This window comes from Notolepis coatsorum (assembly GCF_963971535.1).
Source record: "Notolepis coatsorum genome assembly, chromosome: 8".
In the NCBI taxonomy this organism is placed as follows: domain Eukaryota; kingdom Metazoa; phylum Chordata; class Actinopteri; order Aulopiformes; family Paralepididae; genus Notolepis; species Notolepis coatsorum.
The window spans coordinates 98,596,779-98,604,766 of NC_140172.1; positions in this window are offsets into that span (position 1 = coordinate 98,596,779).

Genomic DNA, 7,988 nt, shown 5'->3' on the forward strand with positions numbered 1-7,988 from the left:
ATATATACGCACTATGAACAAATAGTCCCATTAGTGGTGCGGTAGCCAGATTCCTACGCGGAACTAGGACTTGTTCGTACATGTGGAGCGGTACGTTTGAACTGGGTCTGAGGGGTATGGCAGCCTGGCACCAAGGTCTCGACCAATAGTAGAATGGAGACTATTATGGGATGTTCAGTAGGCTAGAATGGATATTCAATGCATATTGTACAAGGAATATACAAGGGATATCAGGGAATATTAGAGAATATACAAATACAATTAAATATATATATATAAATAAATATATATATTCGGTTTAATCTGGCCCTTCACAACAGATATAGTATTAATATGTACAGTGATACAGGTATAAAGACACTATGGTAGTAAGTCATACTGGCCAGCAGTGTAACTAGTAAGAGTAGGTAAGAGATATGTACAGATATAGATATAGTATTAATATGTACAGTGATACAGGTATAAAGACACTATGGTAGTAAGTCATTCTGACCAGCAGTGTAACTAGTAAGAGTAGGTAAGAGATATACAGATTTAGATATAGTATTAATATGTACAGTGATACAGGTATAAAGACACTATGGTAGTAAGTCATTCTGACCAGCAGTGTAACTAGTAAGAGTAGGTAAGAGATATGTACAGATATATATATAATTATATACCAATGATGTAAACTACCCATAATTGATCAGTAGGGTTTAACCTGGAGGTTGGGCTTTAAACATCTAGCCCAGGGACTACAACTGAAAACTAGCAACCCTGCTAATGTTGGCATATTTACAGTTTTTAATTTGTATTCATTTATAAATGTATAACTGTTGATTGATATGCACTGTCCCTGATCAAATAAACGGAGTAAAAAATAAAAGCATAGCAGATAGATAGTGAGATAGATAGATAGGACACAATGTATTATCGTTAAGATCTGCTGTGCAGAAACAAAACACGACTCAGTCAGCTTCACCGAGTACATCCAACTGTTGAAACTGCCAACACAAACGCTAAAAAACAGTTTAACCTATTGGTAAACAAACGTATTGTTGAAAATATACAATATGACTGCTGTTGTGACATTGTTGGGATCTTATACTGTAGTTTACATTTGAGAAAAAACGAACTCAGTCACTCGGTACAAACCCAATAACCTATTGGTAAACAAACGTATTGTTGAAAATATACAATATGACTGCTGTTGTGACAGTGTTTAGGAATCGGATCTTATTTAGTAGTTTAAACTCACCTTCAAACTTTAACAGGTTGAATGAAAAACGCTACTTTCTCGGCTGAGGTTGAGAATCGCAGCAAAGCACATCCGGGCTGAAAGAAAAACAGTGCTGTCTGACGATGGGCATCTTGGGAGTAAAAGCCAGACAAAAAGGGCAAAGAAGGACCAGCAAAGCCAAGCAACATCTAGACCTACAACAAGCAGGCCCCCAACAAACACCTTGATCGTTGCCATGGACGTGTTTGGTCTGACCATTGCTCCTACAAATGTCGCACCACCTAGCGTGGCTGTCCATTGCCCCACTAGCCTCTCCATCGCTTCTACACAAATGGTAAGTCAATATATAAATTTAATATGAATTAAATCATTTGTGAAAATTATTTCAGACAATAACGTTGCACCTTATTTAATTTTACAGGCTCTCCATCGTCCCACCAGCCTCCTCATCGCTCCACCAGCCTCTCCATCCCTCCACCAGTCTCTCCATCCCTCCACCAGCCTCTCCATCCCAACAGACAGACCCTCTTCAATCCCACGCCTATCTGATCCCACTGATCCAGGGACTGTAGCCAGACCCTGTTCAATCCCACGCCTATAGATTGTGGGCCACGCAATCGTTGGCCGGCCCTCTTAAGATTTGCATGCAACACTTTCGAGGGTTAAAATCGTATTGGTCGGATGTGTTGAGCAGCCTCAAGCAGTATCAACACGGCTAGCACAATTAACCCCTTTAATCCAGAAAGCCTGCAGAGATTTGAGTTATCTTGGCAGGCTTGCACATGGAAAGAAGTCAGAGACATTTGTGCCTCGAATGCAAATGGTTATCTTCTAATCTATCAAAAAAAAAACATATATATAAAACATATATATTTTCAGTATATATATATATATTTATTTATATATACTGTATTTCAGAATAAGGGAAAATATGTTTAATATGCCCTTGTGCCATGAGATAAAATGTCGCTCAACACAACATTTTATTAGATTAGATTAAAATGCATTGTCATTATACAGCACAAGTACAGTACAACGGAAATAAGTTTGGCATCCAACCAGAGTGCAAATATAGCAGTAAAGTGCAATAGCAATATTCAATGTACAAGTGATTAGACTTGATACAAAATATATAAAGAGTACTATTGAGTAATAATTATAACCAGATGTACAGTATGTACGGTGTTATAGTATTATTATCTACAGTGATACAGGTTTAAAGACACTATGGTAGTAAGTCATACTGGCCAGCAGTGTAACTAGTAAGAGTACCGTAAGGGATATGTACAGATACAGATATAGATATAGTAACTACAGATATGAAAAAAGGATTATATGCAGGTATATACCGACAAATGTGTATAAATATATATATGGTAAATATAAATATATGTATACAGTATTTACAGCATTATTGATATCATACAGAGTTGTATGGGTTACATGCAGGTGTAGTAGTAATATGGTAGGCATATTCACCTTATCAGTCTTCTAGTTGAACCTGGAATGATGTGACAAATAAACCTCTTGATTCTTGGTTGTAATCAGATGTACTAATACGAATACGATCGAAACTAGTGTTGCTCACTTTACCAACGTCAGTATGGTTTTGAATTGATTGATTGAACACTTTATTAACAGATTGCAGAATGGGTACAGTACAGTACAGCTCAATACAATTGTTAAGGGGATGCAGACCAGAGAAAGACTTTCGTCTTGTTTACATCAGGGTCCCCCATTTTCAATTCATCAGGACATATATGACACACACGACATACAGATATACAGTACTGCTACATCTATACATTTATGACATACCAGATTTGCAAATACAGTACTGTTTGTGATACAAAAAGTGTCCAGAAAAAGAGTGTATATACATTTAACGTTACATATACATGGTAACGTTAGGTTATGACTATAACCAAGTTCTGTTAATTAGGGGTGACGCTCGGCATCACTCATGCACTCCCTCGCATACGTGCACGCGCACTGAATCAATTCCACAAATGTACCTTTAATGCCAGTATTCGTCTGACCACACCCCTCGTTAGCTTACCTTCATAAGCAGGTGTGTGGTCACCTGCTCTCCTCCTTCCCAAGCTTTCACCACAAGGTGAGGTCAAGGGCTGCAGCGGCGTCGGATGCCGAGCGTCACCCCTAATTAACAGAACTTGGTTATAGTCATAACCTAACGTTCTGTATCATTAGGGGATCCGCTCGGCATCACTCATGCACATAGGGAGGCCGAGCGGAGCCACCGGCCGACAAATACACCCCGCTGAAGGCCCCCCACGACCATCAGAACAGGGAGGGCCGAGCCCCCCCGACCCCCCCTAATGGAGGGCACCCCCCCTATTAGAGGTTTCCCGGGAGGGCGACGGACCCGACCGTGCGAAGAGGCACTACAACTCAACGCACAGGGTGAGCAGCCGTGGCCTGACCCCGCGACTACACACACGCACAACCCGCATGCCACCCGGGAACGAACGGAGGGAACAACCTCGTTACTGCCCCCAGAAACACGGGGTCAAGGGCAAACCCAACCCCGTGGCAAGGCCGTAGCAGCGGAGCGCGAAGGAAGGCCCAGACCTACCAAAGGGACTGGACCCCCTGGAACGGGGGCCCGGAGAAGTCCATGATGCCAGCATCAAGACCCCACCAGGTGGGCACTTAGTGACCCCGCCCCCCACATTGCCAGCGTATTCGAATAAAGGCCCCTCAGCCGAGCGGGCCCTGTTCCCCCAATAGTACACCACCTGGCACACTGACCCTGCAGAACAGGCAGTCAGCATGGCCGTAAGCACACAAAAAGGTTAACCAACGGAAGCAGGCAGCGCACCGGGAAAAACCAGGCAACAGGCTGTTAACCCGAGCCTGGAGACTGCGGACGAGACAGGCGCCAGAGGGGACAGCTGAACACAGCCGCCCTGGCGGAAGGGGCGCATGCTGGCGTTGTTGCATGACCAAGCCTCCATTTAAAAACCCCCACCCAGAGGGGTTGAGGCAGAGAAGGCTGACACGATTGGCAGACGTTATGAACGTGCAGGGGCACCCTCAACCGGTTAACCCGGGAGTTGACACTGCTCTAACACACCAGAGAACCAACCACCTAGTCGTTACCCTATGCGGTGGTTGGTCCCATAACCCCTCAGGAAAAAACTCCAAAACATACCTGCGGCACTGCCGCAGTACCCGTGTTCCAGTTTCCAACAGGGTTATCCCGGGCCTACGGGTCAACGAAAACATTACTTCGGACCGGGCCCGGTGATACGGGGAGCACAGGGTCCCCCGAGGAGGTCAAAGACCACTCCAACAGGCCCCTCTTCGCCATGCGTAAGAGAAGAGCGCAAGAATGGAAAACCAGCCCCAACACCCCGTACTTGGTATTCCCAGGAGGTCACCCAACCAAGTACTAACCAAGACCAACCAGCGTGGCGGCCGAGATCCGACGAGATCGGGCGTGTACAGGTTGGCACGGCCGTAAGCCATTACGACAGTGTAGAATACAATGCACCCAACAAGGGTTCCATAGCGCTTAACCCTGCGACACCCGGACCGACCTAGCATTTTTCCCCCTGAAAAAAGCCCAAGTCCCTCAGGGTACCAGAACAGCAGATCTGCATCCCCGGCGGACAACGGGTTTAACTGATCCGGACCAGCGTGACCAGAACCAGTCCCGTGCCCTAACCTCGCCGACATGCCAACTCCAGGAGAAGGGGCAGATATGCGTGTTGATCTTAAACATAAAAAGAAGGCGCCACTCAGACGTTCGGTGCGAACCGCGCCCGGTGGCCCACCCCCAGGGCGTGAGACCCTTCTACATATGTCCAGATCCATTCCGTTATCATCCCCTGATATGAACGAGAACCCGTCGACAACCACACAGGTCGTCGGAAGAGGAAAACCCCCATCCCAATTGCTTTATAAAAACGCTGTTTTAACCCCAAGCAACCAAGGCGCGCCAGTCAGTTGCCTAATGTCCAGCAGAACATCCTGAGCTAGCACTATGTGTGCGTCGGGCATATCCACATCAATAATAGGCTATGTAGACCATCTTATTGAATCCCCAAGGCGCCCAGGGAAACGACAAGAGGGGCGGGATGCAACCAACTCCATGAATGAATGAATGAAAACTTTATTCAACAGATTGCAGAATGGGTACAATACAGTACGGCTCAATACACACAATTGTTAAGGGGATGCAGACCTGAGAAAGACGTTAGTCTTGTTTCCATCAGGGTCCCCCATTTCCAATTCATATAGATTCATCCAACTCTTTATAATAATAAAGAAGAAGCATCACCCGTATGAACCCAACTGCACAGCTGGGAGTAAAAAACCATTTACATGTTTTTACATCCAGTCACTCCTTTTGTCAAAGAGTAAAGACCGAACTTTCCCAGAAACCTTCCCACATGAGTCGTAGTCATGAAAAAGACATGTCAACTGTGAGTCACGTGACCAACTGACTCAAGTTTACACATAAATCGAGCGTAGCAGACCCGTAAGCCCTACGCTCTAACTCGACACCTTAACACTCTTTAACTCACGGAAGGCGTCGCCATAGCAACATTGCTATGACGGGGGAAACCCTGTACACGGCTCCTGTTTGTAATAGGAGTCGGCAGGACAAGAAACACACAGTTTGTTTGGCCAAAAACATAGTTCCCCTTATATCGGGGAACTTTTTATTTTACATGGCACAAAACACAATCATAAGGGGCCGGGGAGGGTGTAGAGGAGGGGGGACACAGAGGGAAAAAGTCACTTTTAGCGGCGTCTGCCACCTCACGCCGCTCGAGTCTTGCCACCCCGAGGAGCCCCGGAGGGACGGTAGTTAACTGTCTGCTGGTCTCGACGTTCCCTACCGTCTCCTCCGGTCGTGGATGGGTCGGCGGTAGCAGAAGCGCCGTCTCTTCTCCTGGCCTTCTTGGAGGGGCCAGCAGCGGCGGTAGAGGCAGTGGTAGGCACGGCGGAGGAAGCTCGACGTCGTGGAAGCCTTCTGACTCCACCGGCAAGGACGGGAGGTGGAAAATGGGGTTGGAGAACGGATCTCTCCTCTGCCATCTCTCTGCACGTTGAGGTCATCAGCCGCAGGGCCTTCCCGAACAGTCCAGCATCGGAGAGGTTGGCCGTCAGAAGAGGGGTTCTCTTCTTCTCCGGCACTCGAGCCTGCTCCAGCCAAAGGTGGCGCTGGATCAGGGTGGCCAGGGCGCGCACTTTCCCAGAGGCTATGGCCAGCACCTGGGTAAGGTGCAGGACAGCTCCTGCCGCCTGGGTGATCTGATCGCATTTTACCTCGGTCAGATCCATGCCGCCGTCATTATCCCCGATACAAATCTAGCTAGGTGGGCGATGTTAGAAGCCGCAGCCAGCGATTGTGTACCAGCGATAAATGACTGGTCACCCCAATATGCCAATCGCCTAGCCGATCTTCCATGGCTTGCATAATGGTTCCCACACCACATCCGGACAGAGGAGAGCGGCCATCGGACTATCAAGCCGTGGCACGCCCTCTCTCATACCTTTGACCAACCCCGACACCCGCGTAACTGGTACGTAGGCGGGGGCAAGTCCCATGATGTTAGAAACCGCCTGACCCTGACGAACATAGGCCCCCATTGAGGGGAAAAATGGGTAGACAACATCCACCCCTCTCACCGGGCGACGCTGCCAGAGATGACCTATGAGATCGTCAGGGACAGGAGCAGGCAATGGCAGCGGCAGCGGCACGCCGTTTGCAGCGGCGGCTACCGCCATGAGCTCGGGAAACAAAGCCCGCAGTTCCCCCTGCTGACCTTCCTCCACCGAACCCGCATCCCTCACATGCAGCAGGCTTCGACTCATTGAGGAGCCACAGTCTGATGTGGCTGATAGCAGGGCATCCTGCTGATGAGGCCGAGGTGGTTCCTCGACATCTTCGAACAAGGCGTCCCAAGGAGCCATTTCTCCCCCCTCCAGTGTTTCCTGGATAGGAGGGATACTCGCCTCCACAGGACCTTCAAACAAGAATCCGTCCGACTCTTCCATGAAGTCCTCAGTTTCCATCGGACATCCAGAGCCGGACGCATCCTCGCTGGTCTCCAGCAATTCCTCAAACCCAGGCCGTTCGCGCCTGCATGCCACCATCTTGCGACGTGAACGGGCAGACGCGAAAAGTTTGCGTCGCAAATCCTCCGGACCCAAAACAACCGACCGTTCAACAACGGACGATTCCCTGGAACCAGAGGAACCAGAGTCGAGATCAGGCCATCGCCGGAGCGACGGCACCGATGCCTCGGCTCCTCGGAGAGGCAAACTACCCATCAGCTGCCTCCTGGGCTGGGTCGGCAACCACGAAAGTGGCAGCAGCCCCGCACCAAAACGCACGACGGAGGCGGGAATGGAGAACCGCTGGTGAAGAGTAGGTCTACTCTCCGAAGAAGACATTATGACTTAGCTTTTTCCTTTGAACAGATATGAGAGAAGAAAAAACTAAGCACAATGTAAACTCGTCACAACTCTTTTCAACTAACAACACGTCAAGTGGGGTACTACCGAGGCACTTCCTTGTGGTGAAAGCGAGAAGGAGGAGAGCAGGTGACCACACACCTGCTTATGAAGGTAAGCTAACGAGGGGTGTGGTCAGACGAATACTGGTATTAAAGGTACATTTGTGGAATTTATTCAGTGCGCGTGCACATACGCGAGGGAGTGCATGAGTGATGCCGAGCGGATCCCCTAATGATACAGAACGTTATCTAACTGCATTTAGAATCTAACA